The sequence below is a fragment of the Nerophis ophidion genome, linkage group LG18 (assembly GCF_033978795.1).
Source record: "Nerophis ophidion isolate RoL-2023_Sa linkage group LG18, RoL_Noph_v1.0, whole genome shotgun sequence".
NCBI classification, from domain to species: domain Eukaryota; kingdom Metazoa; phylum Chordata; class Actinopteri; order Syngnathiformes; family Syngnathidae; genus Nerophis; species Nerophis ophidion.
This window is the reverse complement of record NC_084628.1, coordinates 10,494,711-10,516,240: the sequence shown is the minus strand read 5'-3', so window position 1 is coordinate 10,516,240 and position 21,530 is coordinate 10,494,711. Positions and strand designations below refer to the sequence as shown.

The 21,530-nt window shown below is 37.7% G+C and overlaps 1 protein-coding gene and 1 long non-coding RNA gene across 3 annotated transcripts in view; one reads left to right on the top strand and one right to left on the bottom strand.

Annotated features, from left to right (window-relative positions):
• Positions 1-21,530, top strand: part of fli1 (Fli-1 proto-oncogene, ETS transcription factor) — a 129,926-nt gene that overhangs the window by 14,449 nt on the left and 93,947 nt on the right. The gene's annotated exons all lie outside the window — the stretch shown is intronic.
• LOC133537589 (uncharacterized) overlaps positions 20,149-21,530 on the bottom strand; it is an 82,077-nt gene continuing 80,695 nt past the window's right edge. Inside the window, exon 3 of the long non-coding RNA XR_009802731.1 lies at positions 20,149-20,344. This is a non-coding gene — a long non-coding RNA (uncharacterized LOC133537589). The remainder of the gene's footprint in view (positions 20,345-21,530) is intronic.

The window sequence follows — 21,530 nt, the reverse complement described above, 5'->3', positions numbered from 1 at the left end:
GTTTGGGTGGAAATTTTCGGGAAGGGCACTGAAATTCGGGAATCTACCGGGCAAATCAGGAGGGTTTGCAAGTACGACTGGGAGACGCAACTGCTCTGTCCGTGTACCACTCCGTACAGCAGCGTTTTAAAAAGTCATACATTTTACTTTTTGAAACAGACACCGATAATTTCCGATACTACATTTTAAAGCATTTATCGGCCGATATTATTGGACATGGTGTCGGAGTTCCTTGGCTGTTTCAAGACAGCCTGACGATGCCTTCACTGTTTGTGTTCTTTGCAGATATGGCCACGCAAAAACACTGCAGATTTCTCCTCTCCTATTTTTAAACAGCCCACATCTTGATGGGCACACGCCACCTGCCAATCATGGCCGCCATATGACAGGCGCCATGATATGTCGGCAGGAACGCGGCTCCTAACAGTCACCGCGGCGCCCGGCCACGCTTTTATCGCGCCCGGGCTGCCTGGTGTGCGCCTGTCAGATAGCGGGTACTACTGCCAGGGTGCGGACTAGACTATGGCGCATGGACCCGCTTCAATCCATGGAAAATCTAAGGTTTAATGTTGGATAGGGAGTTTAGCTTTTATATGCTTGTTTGCGATACCTGCGGGTGTGCTGCAATAATGTCTTCTTTTTTTTCCCCCCTGCGGCGCCTGGCTTAAAAAGCATGATGTTATTTAGGGATATTCTTTCTTTCTGCCAAAATAGACTGAAAACAACATGGTGCCCAGAAGGGAAAAGGTGTCCAAACCTTTGAGAATTCAGTGTGTGGGCCCTCAGTAGCAAAGCATGCCAGGGCCAGTTTGATATTTAAAACATTTTAAAACCAGAACAATATATCAGGGGTGTCAAATGTCAGGCCCGAGGGCTGGATCAGACCCGCGAACATGTTTTATCCGGCCCGCCGAATAAGTTTGCCGAACATAAAAATGTACCTGAAATTTGTGAATGAAAGAAACCGCTGTTCTAAATGTGTCCACTGGATGTCGCAATAGCAATTATTTGTATCTTTGTAGATGATACTACCTTTTCACAAAATAAACCACATGATGTTAGTACATCAGTCGAGGAAAATGAGCAAACTACATAAATAACATCCTGTATTTTGATTTTGATAAAAATATGTTATTTTGATGGATGGAACATTAACACCAATGAGTTGACTGATTATTAGAACATAACATTATTACACAATTTATTCAGAAAATATAAATAACGACAAATACATTTTTTACCGGAATATGCAAGTGTAAAAAAAAAACAATATTACCAAAAGGGACAAGCGGTAGAACATGGATGGATGGATGATTTGCCAAAAGGGACAAGCAGTAGAAAATGGATGGATGGATGATTTGCCAAAAGGGACAAGCAGTAGTAATGGATGGATGCATGATTTGTACATTTTCAGAATGTGCTTGTTCTATTTTTAAACAAAGAAAACAATCTAAAGTTGTCTTTATTTTTAAGTTATCGTGCCATGATTTTAGCAGTCCAGCCCACTTAGGAGTAGATTTTTCTCCTAGGGGTGTGAAATTATTTTTCCCATCGAAAAAGTATTTGACACCCCTGCAATATACAGATTGTTTTAACCTTTAAGGCTACCCTCAAGTTTGGTCACAGGGCCCTTGAAGGGTCTTAATCATAAAAATGTTAAAAATAAATCATATATATATTTGATTTTTGACGTTTGAATCTATAGGTCAACATCAGATGTGTGTCGATATAAAGTTTTATATAACTGCTCTTTTTGTTAAAGAAAACAGTTTTTATGGCAAAAACACAAAATGGGCCAAATGTTTCCTCCAAAAAATGTCAAAGTGGAATATTTGATGTGAAGTAATTGGAGCCTTCAATAAGCCAATAATTCATAAAAAACATTGATTATGATTAATTATTATTTTTTTGAGCAATGACCGTTTAAAAAAACCCACAACACGTCTCAGGGATCTTAAAGTGTTAAAAATAAGTTATGAATGATTGTTGTTTTTTTGGGGTTTTCAACGCCTAAAACTCTAGATCAATTTCAAAATCTATCCATCGATTATAAGTTTGTATTAGATTGTTTTGTTCCTTTTTTGTCATGGAAACTTTTATGACAAACACAAAATATGCAATATTTTTTCCAGAAAAAATGTCAAAGTTGAATATTTGATGTGAAGTAACAGGAGCCTTGAAGAGGTCAATAATTCATAACAACATTTTGATCCATTATTACTTTTTGAGCTATAGCACTTAAAAAAAAACACTCAAATACTCTGGGATCCAAAAGTGTTAGAAATAAGTCATGCATTATTTTTTTTAACTTTAACGTCTAAATCTTTAGACCAACGTTGGGATCTATCTGTCGATTATACATTTTTATTATTTTTTTTTATGGATCTGTTTTATACCATTTTTTTTTCAGAGAAAGCTTCATTTTTTAGGACAAAAATGCACAATATGCAATATATTTAAAGTAATTGGAGCCTTTAATAGGTCAATAAGTCATTACAAATTTGATTTTGATTCATTATTATTTTTTCAGCAATGACAGCTTTAATAAAAAACCACAAAACATCTCAAGGATCATAAAGTGTTAAAAATAAGCCATACATGATTTTCTTTTTTTACTTTCAACGCCTAAATCTCTACAATAACTTCAAAAACTATCCGTCGAGTATATGTTTTTACAAGATTGGTTGTTTTATGCCTTTTTTGTCATGGAAAATTTGTATGGCAAACACACAAAATACGCAATATTTTTTTCCCCAAAAATGTCAAAGTGGAATATTTGATGTGAAGTAACTGGAGCCTTGAAGAGGTCAATAATTCATAACAACATTTTGATCCATTTAATTACCTTTTGAGCTGTAGCAGTTAAAACAAACAAAAAAAAAAAACACAAAAATTCTCATGGATCCAAAAATAAGTCATGCATTATTTTGTATTTCTTTTTTTTAACTTTTACGCCCAAATCTCCAGATCAACGTTAGGCTCTATCCATTAATTACACTTTTTTTTTTAAAATTTTTTATATAATGTATTTGTTTGTTTTATGCCCCTTTTGTCATAGAAAGCTTAGTTTTTAGGGCAAACATGCACAATATGCAAAATATTTACATTACAACTTTGATTTTGATCCATTATTACTTTTTGAGCAATGGCAGTTTAAAAAAAACAACACTCAAATTCTCAGGTATCCAAAACTGTTACAATTAAGTCATGCATTATTATTTTTTTTAACTTTTATGCCTAAATGTCCAAATCAATGTTAGGATCTAGCCGTCGATTATAATTTTTTTTTTTTTTCAATGACATTTTTGTCATAGAAAACTCAGTTTTTAAAGTAATTGGAGCCTTTAATAGGTCAATAAGACATTACAACTTTGATTTTGATGCATTATTATTTTTTCAGCAATGACAGCTTTAAAAACAAACACAAAACATCTCAAGGATCTTAAAGTGTTCAAAATAAGTCATACGTGATTTTTTTTTTACTTTCAACGCCTAAATCTACAGAGCCACTTCAAAATCTATCCGTCGATTAAACATTTTTATAAGCTCCAGCACCCCCTGCTACCCTGTAAGGGACAAGTGGTAGAAAATGGATGGTTGGATAGTTTTTTGATTTATGCCTTTTTGGTCATGGAAAACTTTTATGGCAAACACACAAAATATGCAACAGTTTCCCCAGAAATAAGTTCAAAGTAGAATATTGAAGAGGTCAATAATTCATAACATTGATTTTGATCCATTATTACTTTTTGAGCAACGGCAGTTAAAAAACAAACAAACACTCAATTCTCAGGAATCTAAATGTGTTAAAAATAAGTCATGCATTATTTTATATTTTACGCCAAAATGTCCAGATCAACATTAGAATCTAGCCGTTGATTATACATTTATATTACTTGTTTATGTATGTTTGTTTAATGCCATTTTTGTCACAGAAAACTTAGTTTTTAAAGTAATTGGAGCCTTTAATAGGTCAATAAGTCATTACAACTTTGATTTTGATGCATTATTAGTTTTTCAGCAATGACAGCTTTAAAAAACAAAACACAAAACATCTCAAGGATCTTAAAGTGTTAAAAATAAGTCATAAGTGATTTTTTACTTCAAAATATATCTGTTGATTATAAGTTTTAATAGGATCCAGGTCAATAAATCGTTATAACTTTGATTTTGATTCATTATTATTTTTTCAGCAATGACAGCCTGAAAGAAAAAAACTACTTTCATGGCAGCTTTGTGTTATTAGTTAAAGTTAAAGTACCACTGATAGTCTCACACACACACACACACACACACACACACAATTTGACCCATCCCCTTGTTGCACCCCCTGGGAGGTGAGGGGAGCAGTGAGCAGCAGCGATGGCCGCGCTCAGGCATAATTATTTAGTGATTTAACTCCCAATTCCAACCTTTGATGCTGAGTGCCAAGCAGGGATGTAATGAGTCCCATTTTTATAGTCTTTGGTATGACTCTTCTTAGTAGGGCTGCAAATCTTTGGGTGTCCCACGATTCGATTCAATATCGATTCTTGGGTCGGGATTCGATTTTAAATCGATTTTTTCGATTCAAAGCAAATCTCGATTCAAAAACGATATTTTTCCAATTCAAAACTATTCTGTATTCATTCAATACATAGGATTTCAGCAGGATCTACCCCAGTCTGCTGACATGCTTAGATTAGATTAGATTAGATTAGATAGTACTTTATCTATTCCGTCAGGAGAGTTCCTTCAGGAAAATTACAATTTTCAGTACAATCCCATTCAAGATCAGACAAACATTACAGGGAGACAGAACAGGATCGCTGACGGGTCTGCCGGCTTCCAGCGCCCCTTACAAAAAAAGATGACATACAGGTAAACGGGGGGTGGGAGAAAAGAATAAAAGATTAAAATAAAATAAAAAATAAATAAATAAATAAATAAAAAATTATGTTAAAATTAAATTAAAAATGCTAGCAGAGTAGTAGATTTTTTTTTAAAAAAGCTTTTATAATTGTAAAGGACAATGTTTTATCAACTGATTGCAATAATGTGAATTTGTTTTAACTATTAAACGAACCAAAAATATGACTTATTTTATCTTTGTGAAAATATTGGACACGGTGTGTTGTCAAGCTTATGAGATGCGATGCAAGTGTAAGCCACTGTGACACTATTGTTCTTTTTAATTAATTTTTATAAATGTCTAATGATAATGTCAATGAGGGCTTTTTAATCACTGCTATGCTGAAATTATAACTAATATTGATACTGTTGTTGATAATATTCATTTTTGTTTCACTACTTTTGGTTTGTTCTGTGTCGTGTTTGTGTCTCCTCTCAATTGCTCTGTTTATTGCAGTTCTGAGTGTTGCTGGGTCAGGTTTGGTTTTGAAATTGGATTACATTGTTATGGTATTGCTGTGTATTGTTTAGTTGTATTGATAAAAAAAAAAATAGATTTTTTAAAACATGAGAATCGATTCTGAATCGCACAACGTGAGAATTGCGATTCAAATTAGAATTGATTTTTTTCCCACACCCCTACTTATTAGAGTCAACATTGCAACTTTTTCCCATCTCATTTCAACTTCTATGCTCTAATTTTGCACTTTTTCAAAACGGTATCTATGAGAATGTGCTGCGGGCCGTTAAAAAAAATGACCCCGATTCAGTGGCCCCTGGGCCGCACTTTGGACACCTCTGCTGAGAAGCTTCTGGATTTTTGTGTTGTCTGTTTGAAAAGGGTCAACTGCAGCAGATCATTTCTTTATTTATTTTTTTCCATTCATGTCCATTCTCTCCCCCTGACAAACATATGTGGCACTGGGGAATGATATAGATGAATAATTCCTTTGAGGATCAGACACGTCTCAGTCAGTCTAAGTCGTGCCATGGGATCCTATCAGATCCAGATGTCTGCGAAAATCCCGAGTCAGAGCAAAGAGACATGACGGCAGCGACGACGCTTAATATTCCCGCTTATTCCGCTCCAGACTTTTGGCCCAGCGGCGGGTCGTCAGGCCGTCGTCACGGCAACGTCGACGTGGTTAAAACGGCGGTTGACGCGACGAAAGTGTGTAAGGTCTCGTCGGCCGGGGAGCTGCTGCTGTTGTTGTTTTTCCTTTAATAAACGCTTGCCACAAGCTGAAAAGGTCCTGCTTCTGTTGACCTTTCTGCAGACATTCCCGATCTATCTTTGAGCATAACAACGTCAAAAGGCAACTCTTGCGTTCCTTTCTGTAGACCAGACCTGGGCAAATTAAGGCCTGGGGGCCACATGCGGCCCGTTAAGCTTTTCAATCTGGCCTGCCGGACATTCCCAAATAATTTTTTAAAAGATGTTTAAGATGGAAAGTGTAGCTGCCATTATGATGTGCAGTCATGTTTTCTAATGACCGTAAGTCTTCAACTAGACTAAGTCTTTCAATGGTTGGTATCTGCGCTTATGGATGATATAACAGTTACTATTGTTATCTAATTTGTTACTATGGTCATCTAATGAGTTACTATGGTAATGTAGGTCACAGCAGCTCAGACGAAGCACCAAGCAGTGTGGGTGGGGAGCGTTTCCACAGAGTGTTTCCAGAGCCTGAAATGTGGGTGTCAGGAACAAACGCGGAAGGAGATTTGTAGAACAAAGTTCTAAAGCTTAGTGATATATCAGATTGTAGGTGGGTTTTTTTTACCCTTTGCGTTCATATTTCGCTGTGTTTGTTGCATTTTTTTTGTGTTTCACTTGATTGTAAAATATGTGGATGGAGTGGGGGTGTGGCGTTTATATGTTGTCAATATTCAGTGTTTTATCCGTCATAGAACAATGTAAAATTCCATTATGTTTGTTAAGGTGGTCTGTCTTAACGTTTTTAGCATTCAATCAGCCATTGGGAAGTTTTGTATGAATGTTCCTAAAAATCAGATATACCGGCCCCCAGACACCCTTTTTTTCTCTAAAAATGGCCCCCATAGTCAAAATAATTGCCCAGGCTTGCTGTAGAACATCTTTTGCCCAAACTGCCTTATCAATAAAAAAGGACCACAACTCTCCCGTCCAAAGGCAAAACCAGGTAACTCAATTTTGGTCAAAACTGAGCTGATAATAATTTTGGAGTTACTAGGTTATATGCTCTACATTAGTGTATGTGATATTGTAATTTTTTCCATAAGTAAGCAGCTTACTTACGGAATATTGCGATATTGTAATTTTTTCCGTAAGTAAGCAGCTTACTTACGGAATATTGCGATATTGTAATTTTACAAATTACGATATCGCATACACTAATGTAAAGCATATCACCTTGTAACTCCAAAATTATTATCAGCTCAGTTTTGACCAAAATTTAGTTACTGGGTTTTGGCTTTGGATGGGAGAACTGTGGAACTCTCTACCTCAGTGGTTCTCAAATGGGGGAACGCGTACCCCAAGGGTTACTTGAAGGTATGCCAAGGGGTACGTGAGATTTTTTTAAAATATTCTAAAAATAGCATCAATTCAAAAATCCTTTATAAATATATTTATTGAATAATACTTCAACAGAATGTGAATGTAAGTTCATAAACTGTAAAAAGAAATGCAATAATGCAATATTCAGTGTTGACAGCTAGATTTTTTTTGTGGACATGTTCCATAAATATTGATGTTAAAGATTTCTTTTTTTGTGAAGAAATGTTTAGAATGAAGTTGATGAATCCAGATGAATCTCTATTACAATCCCCAAAGAGGGCACTTTAAGTTGATGATTACTTCTATGTGTAGATATCTTTATTCATAATTGAATCACTTGTTTATTTTTTTAACAAGTTTTTCGATATTTTTACAACTTTTTTTTCCAAATAGTTCAAGAAAGACCACTACAAATGAGCAATATTTTTGCACTGTTATACAATTTAATAAATCAGAAACTGATTGTATTTTACTTCTTTATCTCTTTTTTTCCAACCAAAAAGGCTTTGCTCTGATTAGGGGGTACTTGAATCAAAAACATGTTCACAGGGGGTACATCACTGAAAAAAGGTTGAGAACCACTGCTCTACCTGACACTTTGAAATGTATACATGCACTTTTCACTTTCAAAAAACAAACAAGATTGTGGCTAGTTTGATTTTGAATTTGAGTTTGTTTCGAACATGCAAGCATACAGCATGATACATCGCAATTTCCAGTTTGTCTTGTTTCAACATGTTCGAAAAGGAGTAGGAAGAAGCAGAGCTGATTTAATCCTGCCCCTTATGTTCTACATAACAGTTGCTAAAACTTTTACTTCCTGTTCTAAATGTATTCACAATATACCCCATAATTAATCACAATAAAAATAAATAAATAAATAATGATTGGTGAAGTAAGTCATATTACATATGATGAGATAAGTAAGATTTTTTAGAGAATGAAAGAATGGATGGATGAAATACATTCAGAATGTTTATCATGGTTCTTCTTCTTTTTACTTTGTAAACACTTTAAGTTTGAAGAGTTTCCTTAAGTGGATCATATTAGAACATTGTTTGATTGCTTTGCTTTATACATTCCGTAATTCAATTCCACATGCAGATATGGTCTTAAGTGTTGTACGTGCATACAAATGTTTTAAATTACATTTTTCTTTAAGATTATATTTCTCTTTTGTTGAGAAGAATTGTTGTATATTCTTGGGTAGCAGGTAATAGTTTGCTTTGTGTATAATTTTAGCTGTTTGCAAATTCACTATGTCGTGGAATTTCGGTATCTTTGATTCAATAAATAAAGGATTTGTATGTTCTCTATATCCAACATTATATAGACAGTTATCGCTAGTTGAGCAACAATCCTGTTCCCATGTTTAGTTTTTACTAATTTTTACTACCGTCGCAGTTTTTTTCATAGTTTGGCCGGGGATGCGACTTATACTCAGGTGTGACTTATGTGTGAAATTATTAACACATTACCGTAAAATATCAAATCATACTATTTAGTTCATTCACGTAAGAGACTAGACGTATAAGATTTCATGGGATTTAGCGATTAAGAGTGACAGATTGTTTGGTAAACTTATAGCATGTTCTATATGTTATAGTTATTTGAATGACTCTTACCATAATATGTTACGTTAACATACCAGGCACCTTCTCAGTTGGTTATTTATGCGTCATATAACGTACACTTATTCAGCCTGTTGTTCACTATTCTTCATTTATTTTAAATTGCCTTTCAAATGTCTATTCTTGGTGTTGGATTTTATCAAAAAAATGTCCCCAAAAAATGCGACTTATACTCCAGTGCGACTTATACTCCGAAAAACAAGGTATTGGAAAAAAAAAAGATATAAAAATAACTAAAAACTTGTTGGAAAATAAAACAACTGATTCAGTTATAAATAAAGATTTCTACACATAGAAGTAATCATCAACTTAAAGTGCCCTCTTTGGGGATTGTAATAGAGATCCATCTGGATTCATGAACTTAATTCTAAACATTTCTTCACAAAAAAAAAAAATATTTAACATTAATATTTATGAAACATGTCCACAAAAAATCCAGCTGTCAACACTGAATATTGCATTGTTGCATTTCTTTTCACAGTTTGGTAAAAGTATAGCAAAAAAAAATTTCCCCAAAAAATGCGACTTATGTTTTTCTTCCTTCTTTATTATGCATTTTCGGCAGGTGCGACTTATAGTCTGTGGCGACTTATACTCCGAAAAACAAGGTATTGGAAAAAAAAAAGATATAAGAATAACTAAAAACTTGTTGGAAAATAAAACAACTGATTCAATTATAAATAAAGATTTCTACACATAGAAGTAATCATCAACTTAAAGTGCCCTCTTTGGGGATTGTAATAGAGATCCATCTGGATTCATGAACTTAATTCTAAACATTTCTTCACAAAAAAAAAATATTTAACATTAATATTTATGGAACATGTCCACAAAACATCCAGCTGTCAACACTGAATATTGCATTGTTGCATTTCTTTTCACAGTTTGGTAAACGTATAGCAAAAAAAAATTTCCCCAAAAAATGTGATTTATGTTTTTCTTCCTTCTTTATTATGCATTTTCGGCAGGTGCGACTTATAGTCTGTGGCGACTTATACTCCGAAAAACAAGGTATTGGAAAAAAAAAAGATATAAAAATAACTAAAAACTTATTGGAAAATAAAACAACTGATTCAATTATAAATAAAGATTTCTACACATAGAAGTAATCATCAACTTAAAGTGCCCTCTTTGGGGATTGTAACTGAGATCCATCTGGATTCATGAACTTAATTCTAAACATTTCTTCCCCCCAAAAAATATTTAACATTAATATTTATGGAACATGTCCACAAAAAATCCAGCTGTCAACACTGAAAATTGCATTGTTGCATTTTTTTTCACAGTTTGTGAACTTACATTCACATTTTGTTGAAGTATTATTCAATAAATATATTTAAAAAGGATTTTTGAATTGTTGATATTTTTTGAATATTTTTTCAAAATCTCACGTACCCCTTGGCATACCTTCAAGTACCCCCAATTGAGCACCACTGGGCTAAAGAATATCAACCAAAAAATTTGGTAATTGTTTTTTATTTAGTCTGCACTTTGTCTGTATTATTACTATTATTATTATCAACTCCTCTTTGCCTTATTCTTTTTATTTTCCTATTTGAATGATGTTAGATCTGTGTTCTTGTTCTTGTTTGGGACAAGTGTTGTAAATTAGCTTTGGCTACAAACACCGTGATGCATACACTGGATATCTGTTTCAGATATCCATGTTTCTGTATCTGTCCCTATTTCAAATAAACCTGAAAAAAAACAAAAAAACAATGTAAGCAACTTCAGAAGGAGTTTACTAACTCCGCCGTGAGCGTGATTGAAGTCATCTAACGTCAACAGGAAGCTACAGTAGCAAACTACTTAGGATGCCAGACTGTGATATGACCCATAACTGCACCTAATTACTGGAAAAAAAAGAAAAAAAAGAAGAAAAAAAAAAAGTAGTCCCCCAGAGAGGGAATATTTGACATCACGCGTTTGTGTGCAGTTTAGAAAGGAGTTCTATTTGTACTGATTGCTATCACTGTCATCACCTGACAATGTCCTGCCAGTCTTGAAAGAAGAGTTTCTGTTTGCTTTCTTGGCTGGGAGAGTGTTGAGAAGATGGATGTGATTCTGGTGTCATGGCAGGAAATGGTGGAGGTGGACATCTGCCTGCCAGCCTGCACGGAGCACTAACTTCCTTCTTTGACTTTCTCCATATGATGCTGGAAATTGTGGTTTAGATTCTATTAAGACTGACAGCCCGACGTCTGCGGAGACTATAAGACAGGGGTGTCAAAGTCATTTTAAATGAGGGGGGGCCACATGGAGAAATATCCACTCCCGAGTGGGCCGGACGGGTAAAATCACGGCACGATGCCTTAAAAATAAAGACAACTTCCTATGGTTTTCTTTGTTTAAAAATAAAAAAAAGCACAAATGTACAAGTAATCATGTTTTTTTACATTTAAATGTTGTGGTTAATAATTTATTTGTCGTTATTTATATTTTCGGAATAAATGATGTGATTGATTGATACTTTAATGAGTAGATTGCACAGTTCAGTACATATTCCGTACAATTGATCACTAAATGGTAACACCCCAATACGTTTTTCAACTTGTTTAAGTCGGGGTCCACGTTAATCAATTCATGGTATAAATATATACTATCAACATAACACAGTCATCACACAAGTTAATCATCATAGTATGAACATTGAATTATTTACATTATTTAGAATCCGGGGGAGGAGACCCTGCCCCAAGTGGAGGAGTTCAAGTACCTAGGAGTCTTGTTCACGAGTGGGGAAAGAGTGGATCGTGAGATCGACAGGCGGATCGGTGCGGCGTCTTCAGTAATGCGGACGTTGTATCGATCCGTTGTGGTGAAGAAGGAGCTGAGCCGGAAGGCAAAGCTCTCAATTTACCGGTCGATCTACGTTCCCATCCTCACCTATGGTCATGAGCTTTGGGTCATGACCGAAAGGATAAGATCACGGGTACAAGCGGCCGAAATGAGTTTCCTCCGCCGGGTGGCGGGGCTCTCCCTTAGAGATAGGGTGAGAAGCTCTGCCATCCGGGAGGAACTCAAAGTAAAGCCGCTGCTCCTCTACATCGAGAGGAGCCAGGTGAGGTGGTTCGGGTATCTGGTCAGGATGCCACCCGAACGCCTCCCTAGGGAGGTGTTTAGGGCACGTCCAGCTGGTAGGAGGCCACGGGGAGGACCCAGGACACGTTGGGAAGACTATGTCTCCCGGCTGGCCTGGGAACGCCTCGGGATCCCCCGGGAAGAGCTAGACGAAGTGGCTGGGGAGAGGGAAGTCTGGGTTTCCCTGCTTAGGCTGTTGTCCCCGCGACCCGACCTTGGATAAGCGGGAGATGATGGATGGATGGATGGATGGATGGACAATCCGGGGGGTGGGATGAGGAGCTTTGGTTGATATCAGAACTTCAGTCATCAACAATTGCATCAACAGAGAAATGTGGACATTGAAACAGTGTAGGTCTTATTTAGTAGGATATGTACAGCCAGCAGAGAACATAGTGAGTTCACATAGCATAAGAACAAGTATATACATTAGAAGTACATTTGAGTTGTTTATAATCCGGGGAGATGGGATGTGAATGGAGGAGGGTATTAGTAAAGTGTTGAAGTTGCCTGGAGGTGTTGTTTTAGAGCGGTTTTGAAGGAATATAGAGATGCACTTACTTTGATACCTGTTGGGAGTGCATTCCACATTGATGTGGCATAGAAAGAGAATGAGTTAAGACCTTTGTTAGATCGGAATCTGGGTTTAACGTGGTTTGTGGAGGTCCCCCTGGTGTTGTGGTTAAGGCGGTCATTTACGTTAAGGAAGTAATTTGACATGTACTTCGGTATCAAGGAGGTGTAGCGGATTTTATAGACTAGGCTCAGTGCAAGTTGTTTTACTCTGTCCTCCACCCTGAGCCAGCCCACTTTGGAGAAGTGGGTTAGATTGAGGTGTGATCTCGGGTGATAATGTTCATCAGTCAACTCATTGGTGTTCATTTTCAATCCATCAAGATTTAAAAAAAATATATCAAAATCAAATTACAGGATGTTATTTATATAGTTCGATCATTTTCCTACTATTAACACCATGTGGTTTATTTTGTACATATATAGCATCATCTACAAAGATACAAAAAATTGCTATTGCGACATCTAGTGGACACGTTTAGAACAGCTGTTTTTTTTCATTAAAAAAGTTCAGGTATTTTTTTATACTTAGCACATTCATCCCGCGGGCTGGATAAAACCTGTTCACGGGCCTGATCCCGATATAAGAGAACCCTTTAAAGACAAGGCGGACTTTTTGTCCTTTTAGTACATTTTTGCTGTATTTTTGGTCATCATTTTGTTGTCTTACTCTGATAAACATGATTTATCCCAAAGAAGATTTTTTTTTTTCATGTTAAATGTCCAATTTGTGTACATAACATCAAAGTACAATTTTTAAAAAAGGCATCAAAACAGTTTTTTTTTGTTTTTTTAACTTTCTTTGCTCAAATCTCAATCAACTTCAGCGCTTAAAAAAATAAATAAAAAATGTAATGTTTTTAAAAAAACATATTTTAACCTAGGGATGTCCAAAGTTTTTCTGGCAAGGGCCACATTGAGGGAAAAAATTAAGCATCTGGGGGCCACTTTGGCCTTGTTCACACTGCAGGTCAATTCCAAATTGTTTGTCGTAGTGTTGTACCGGTACCAAAATTATTTTGATACTTTTCTAAATAACGGGGACCACAAAAAATTGACTTTTTGGCTTTATTTTAACAGAAAAATCTTAGGGTACATTAAACATATGTTTCTTGTTGCAAGTTTGTCCTTAAATAAAATAGTGAACATACAAGACAATTTGTCTTTTCGTAGTAAGTAAGCAAACAAAGGCTCCTAATTATTATTCTGACATTTGCAGTAACATATTGTGTCATTTTCCATTCTATTATTTTGTCAAAATTATTAAGGACAAGTTGTAGCAAAATTAATTATTAATCTACTTGTTTATTTACTGTTAATATTTGCTTACTTTCTCTTTTGACATGTTCTATCTACACTTCTGTTAAAATGTAATAATCACTTATTCTTCTGTTGTTTGATACTTTACATTAGTTTCGGATGATACCACAAATTTGGGTATCAATCCAATACCAAGTCGTTACAGGATCATACAATTTAAAGTTTGCATGTGTCCAGGGACATATTTCCTGAGTTTATAAACATAATATATATTTTTATTTTTTTAAAGAAAGAAGATGTGATGCCAAAAAAAATATCATAGACATAATCATAGTAGTATCGACTAGATACTCTCCTGTACTTAGTATCATTACAGTGGATATTAGGTGTAGATCCACCAATGGCGTTTGTTTACATTTTGATGGCGGTGAGCTACGGTGTGTAGTGAAGCATGTTGAGCGATTCCTCGTCCTGCAGGGATGATACTTGTAAGAAACTTACTTTATTTGTTGCCATGGAGACAAGGATTAGTGATTTAGAACTAGCTAAAACACTTAAGTTGCTAGCTAGCCATGTCTTAAAGCACCTCTTCCTGAGGGCGTTTCAGTGTTATAACTTCACCTTTATTGTTAGTTTTTAAGCCAAAATGCATCCGTTCTCCCTTTTCTGTTTACACGCTGTGTCTGCTTGTAAGTACTCCGTGTGTGTGCGCTACCGAACATGCTCGTCTGCTCGTGAACCAGCAATGACATGACATGACGACGACTGGGGGTTGGGGGACTGGCATTTTTCAGAGGCGGTATAGTACCGAATATGATTCATTAGTACCGTGGTACTATACTAATACTGGTATACCGTACAACCCTAGTTTGCCGATATTGGATTTTTTCATGTCAGCGTGAACAATGCAATTCTGAATTGTTCATATCCGACCCAGGCTTCTTCCGTATGTGGGAAATAAATCGAGTATATATGCGATGTCTCCTCAATGTGAACAACTCTTGTCTCCGACTGCTTGCCCACAGACACGCTCTTTGAGCAGACATCGGAGAAAATTATCTCGCAAAACTGCCAGAGCCAAAATACTTGTCATCTTTGTTCTGAATTTTCCGAAATTGTTGACCTTGATTGCACAAAATCCTTGAAATTGCCACAAATACGGCAGTACTAAGACCGACAAGAGCTGAAGTCATTTTTACTCCGATTAACGTTGCAGTGCGTGCGATGTCAGGATGGCGTTGCATTCACTTTGAAAATTACTTTTTTTTTTGGTAATGTGAACGATCACTAAAAAGATCGTATTGGACAAAAAAAAAATCTGAATTGTGAACGTAGTATGACGCAGGCTTCACGGTGGCAGAGGGGTTAGTGCGTCTGTCTCACAATACGAAGGTCCTGCAGTCCTGGGTTCAAATCCAGGCTCGGGATCTTTCTGTGTGGAGTTTGCATGTTCTCCCCGTGAATGCGTGGGTACTCCGGCTTCCTCCCACTTCCAAAGACATGCACCTGGGGATAGGTTGATTGGCAACGCTAAATTGGCCCTAGTGTGTGAATGTGAGTGTGAATGTTGTCTGTCTATCTGTGTTGGCCCTGCGATGAGGTAGCGACTTGTCCAGGGTGTACACCGCCTTCCGCCCGATTGTAGCTGAGATAGGCGCCAGCGCCCCCCGCGACCCCAAAAGGGAATAAGCGGTAGAAAATGGATGGATATGACGAGATGCTAAAATTATTACAATGTATGCTAAGTTATTTGAACAAAGCATCAACAACATTGCATTGTTTTATATGTAATAATGGACATTAGTGTGATACAAGGCTAATTTGGGGCCCTAAGCAGACTTACATTTGGAGTCCCCACACCCCTCACAATTACATTTTTTACACACTTGAAACTAGAGAAGTCTGATAATATCGGACCGCCAATATTATCGTCCGACAAATACTTTAAAATGTAATATCGGAAATCAGCAGTATAAGTGTCAGAAAAATAAAATTTACAACTTTTTAAAACGCCGCTGTACGGAGTGGTACACGGACGTAGGGAGAAGTACAGAGCAGTTGCGTGTCCGAGTCATACTTGCCAACCCTCCCGATTTTCCCATGAGACTCCCCAATTTCAGTACCACTCCCGAAAATCTCCCGAGGCAACCATTCTCCTGAATTGCTCCCGATTTCCACCCGGACAACAATACTGGGGGCTTTTGCGTGCCAGCCAAATCACATATCTACGGCTTTTCACACAAACAAGTGAATGCCACGCATACTAGGTCAACAGCCATACATGTCACACTGAGGGTGGCCGTATAAACAACTTTAACACTGTTACAAATATATGCCACACTGTTAACCCACACCAAACAAGAATGACAAACACATTTCGGGAGAACATCTGCACCGTAACACAACAGAACACATACCCAGATCCCCTTGCCCCCCCCCCCACCTCAACGTCGCCCAATTCAACCTCCCCATGCTCTCTCAGGGAGAGCATGTCCCAAATTCCAAGCTGCTGTTTTGAAGCATGTTAAAAAATGTATGCACTTTGTGACTTCAATAATAAATATGGCAGTGCCATGTTGGCATTTTTTTCCATAACTTGAGTTGATTTATTTTGGAAAACCTTTTTATATTGTTTAATGCATCCAGCGGGGCATCACAACAAAATTAAGCATAATAATGTGTTAATTCCAAGACTGTATATATTGGTATCGGTTGATATCAGAATCGGTAATTAAGAGTTGGACAATATCGGAATATAGTACATTGGCAAAAAAGCCATTATCAGACATCTCTACTTGAAACTATTGTTACACCTTTTTAACTGAACTTGAATATAATTTGCAATGCATATTTTGTACTAAAACCATTTTTTCATCGGACATAAATCATGTATTTTTTTGGGCAAAATAAAAAATTTGACATATTTAGAACATAACTTTCCATATCTTCCTGACACATCATTAACAGATCCCAGTGCGACACCACAAGCCCAGCACTAACAGGAGACAATGGCGACATTGAGGAACACTTGCTATCATATTTTTCAGTGATGGCGCAGGAACCGGCAAAGGGATACGTTTGTAGAAACATTTCATGTGAAGCACTTTGTCATTTATGAGTTGGCTTTTTGCACACTCTTTTTCATGCAAAATGGGGACCCTCCCACTGATCGCGGAGCCCTATGCACAGAACTGTCCGCCCTGAGATCGATAGGTTGTGATTTCAAACACCGGTCAAGTCATACCAAAGACTATAAAAAATGGGACAAATTACCTACGTGCTTGGCACTCAGCATCAATGGTGGGAAATGGGGGTTAAATCACCAAAAAGTACTCCCGGGCGCGGCCACTGCTGCTGCTCACTGCTCCCCTCACCACACAGGGTGTGACCAAGGGTGATAGGTCAAATGCAGAGAATAATTTCGCCACACATAGTGTGTGTGTGACAATCATTGGTACTTTAACATTTAACTTGACGGCAACCCTGGTGTAATATCTAACATATCCCCCATGAGATATTTCATTTCTTCTCTAGATTCTTCTTCATTAAAATTGTTTTCCCGCCAACTGAACCCTTTTTAATGACTTCAGCACACTTGAAAAGATAAACATTTTTTCCAGAACTCATTAAGGAACGCATGGAAATCATCGAAGGCAATAAATACATAGTAGGAAATTCCACCGGTTTGGTTTTCACGTCCAATTTTGGAAGGTATATGGGACGGTTGCATTTTTTATTTGTTTTTTTGTGTAATGTTCTCATCCAGAATGTGTTTATTTGGTCGCGGGCCAATAAAAAAATGGGTTGCGGGCTGCATTTAGGACCCCAGTTTTTAATCCCTTGAAGGGGATTTTGATGAAGTTATGTCACAGCCGTCAGTAAATATAGATTTGCAAAACAGTAGCTTTTTTTACAAAGTTAAACCTGTATAAATGATCAAAAGAGTCAAATGAAAAAAACAAAAACAATCAAGGCAACCCTCGTTTAGTGCTGTTGATTGGTTCCGGACATGACCGCGATAAACACATTTCCGCAAAGCAAAAAAAACTTGTTTAGATCTTCAAAACTATAAGAGCCCTTCAGACATGAAATAAAACTCTTCAGTCACTTTTACACTCCTTTAATTCAATATTAATATAATATAATGCTGTGTGAGGCTGAGCCAATCAGAGGCCACAATACTGAACAGGACACTCTGATTAGTTTTGGTCTCCTCTAACGACCAATAGTATTGTCGTTTTGTGCCAGAGCTTGGTCCGCATTGCCGGCAGTAAGTCGAACACATTTCCAGTGAGGGTTGGACTCCGCCAAGGCTGTCCTTTGTCACCGATTCTGTTCATAACTTTTATGGACAGAATTTCTAGGCGCAGTCAAGGCATTGAGGGTTTCCGGTTTGGTGACCGCAGGATTAGGTCTCTGCTTTTTGCAGATGATGTGGTCCTGATGGCTTCATCTGACCGGGATCTTCAGCTCTCGCTGGATCGGTTCGCAGCCGAGTGTGAAGCGACCGGAATGAGAATCCGCACCTCTAAGTCCGAGTCCATGGTTCTCGCCCGGAAAAGGGTGGAATGCCATCTCCGGGTTGGGGAGGAGACCCTGCCCCAAGTGGAGGAGTTCAAGTACCTAGGAGTCTTGTTCACGAGTGGGGGAAGAGTGGATCGTGAGATCGAGAGGCGGATCGGTGCGGCGTCTTCAGTAATGCGGACGTTGTACCGATCCGTTGTGGTGAAGAAGGAGCTGAGCCGGAAGGCAAAGCTCTCAATTTACCGATCGATCTACGTTCCCATCCTCACCTATGGTCATGAGCTTTGGGTCATGACCGAAAGCATAAGATCACGGGTACAAGCGGCCGAAATGAGTTTCCTCCGCCGTTTGGCGGGGCTCTCCCTTAGAGATAGGGTGAGAAGGTCTGCCATCCGGGAGGAACTCAAAGTAAAGCCGCTGCTCCTTCACATCAACAGGAGCCAGATGAGGTGGTTCGGGCATCTGGTCAGGATGCCACCCGAACGCCTCTCTAGGGAGATGTTTAGGGCACGTCCAACCGGTAGGAGGCCACGGGGAAGACCCAGGACACGTTGGGAAGACTATGTCTCCCGGCTGGCCTGGCAACGCCTCGGGATCCCCCGGGACGAGCTAGACGAAGTGGCTGGGGAGAGGGATGTCTGGGTTTCCCTGCTTAGGCTGTTGCCCCCGCGACCCGACCTCGGATAAGCGGAAGATGATGGATGGATGGATAGTTCATTTGACAAGTCTCATGCTCGAAAATGCTTAATTTAGGCCAAAAATGTTGTAGCATTTTCTTTACAAAAGCATATCTGTGACTTATTAAAGACAATATCTATCTCATTCCTATGAAATATGACTTACTTCACCAATTATTATTTATCTATTTATTTTTATTGTGATTACTTATGGAGTATTTTGTGTATAAATTGAGAACAGGAAGTGAACAAAAGTTTTAGCAACTGTTATGTAAAAGAAAAGGGGTAGGATTAAATAAGCTCTGCTTCTTCCTACTCCTTTTTGAACATGTTGAAAAGAGAAACTGGAAATTGTGATGTATCATGTTGTGTGCTTGCATGTTCGAAATAAACTCAAACTCAACTCAATATTTGAGGAGCGATAGGGCGAGGCACAAATGTATATGTTTGATAGTTTTCTTTAGGACTGAAGCATAAAAAAGTACACAAACATGAATGTTGTTACACCCTTTAGTGACTTAAGGACTCTTATGTCCTCTCTGGCTTTGACGATAATAAAAGGCCTACTGAAATGAGATTTTCTTATTTAAACGGGGATAGGGAGTCCATTCTATGTGTCATACTTGATCATTTCGTGATATTGCCATATTTTTGCTGAAAGGATTTAGTACAGAACATCGACGATAAAGTTTGCAACTTTTGGTCGCTAATAAAAAAGCCTTGCCTTTACCGGAAGTCGCAGACGATGACGTCACCCGTGTGAGGGCTCCTCACATTCTCACATTGTTTATAATGGGAGCCTCCAAAAAAAAGAGCTATTCGGACCGAGAAAACGACAATTTCCCCATTAATTTGAGCGAGGATGAAAGATGTGGCTGAGGATATTGATAATGAAGGACTAGAAAAAAAAAAAATAATAAAATAAAACAAAAAGCGACGGCTCCGGGCGGCGGCAGTGTGAGCGTTTCAGATGTAGTAAGACACATTTACTAGGATAATTCTGGAAGATCCCTTATCTGCTTATTGTTTTAATAGTGTTTTAGTGAGATTGTAAAGACATACCTCGAGGTCTGATGGCTGCAGTGTCTTAGAGAGAAGCCGAGGAGCCAAGATCACAGCTACCTTTTTTGACAGCTACTGCAGGAGGACGAAGAATCCACTGATGTCTCCTGTAAGATATATATCACAATTTTCCCATCAAAACACATGCTGGTTGACGTGGAGAAACATGTTCGCTCTGTGTTAAAGCTTCACAACAAACGAAGAAACACCGACTGTGTCTCGGTGCTAAGGACAGCTGCAATACAATGCTTTCCACCAACAGCATTGTTCTTTATAGTCTCCATTATTAATTGAAGAAATTGCAAAAGATTCAGAAACACAGATGTCCAAATTACTGTGTAATTATGCGATGAAAAGAGACGACTTTTAGCCGTAACTGGTGCTGAGCTAGTATGTCCCCTCCAATCCGAAACGTCAAAAACACACATCATCATACGCATCATGATTCCGCGACTTTTTCAACAAGAAACTCCGCGGGAAATTTAAAATTGCAATTTAGTAAACTAAGAAGGCCGTATTGCCATGTGTTGCAATGTTAATATTTCATCACTGATATATAAACTATCAGACTGCGTGGTCGGTAGTAGTGGGTTTCAGTAGGCCTTTAAAACCAAATGTCTCCCGGGGGTTAAATATGCTGATGTAGCAATACCATAATGACCATATATTGATTGAGACATTTATTAGTAGATTGCACAGTACAGTACATATTCCGTACAATTGACCACTAAATGGTAACACCCCAATAAGTTTTTCAACTTGTTTAAGTCGAGGTCTACGTTAATCAATTCATGGTAAGGAGGAGTCAGAATGTCATGCAAAAGAGCACAGACCTCCATAAGTTGAACTGACTTGAAATTTCTCACACAGCTCAACTTACACCCACTGTAATATTACAGTTTTTTGGTGGCGAATCACCACCAAATTCGGTGCACACCTTAAGGGGACTGACGAGCACGTGTGTGTAAAATATGAACAAGATTGGTTGAAAAACAAGGCAGCTATCAAGCAAAACGTATTTGTAAGGGGAAGGACTGGACGTACAAATGTCCAATAAATCATGATACATAATGACAAAACATTGAGTATATGTGCAAAACATGTATGCGAGCATATCTTTTAAAGTCTTTTGACCCCAACCCATTGGGGGGCGCAAAAAAATGGTAAAGAAACATGGGTACATTGTGTTATATGTGATTGGTATTTGTGCATGTTTGTCAATCTACTTCATTGATCGATTGTTTGAGACTTTTATTAGTAGATTGCACAGTACAGTACATATTCTGTAAAATT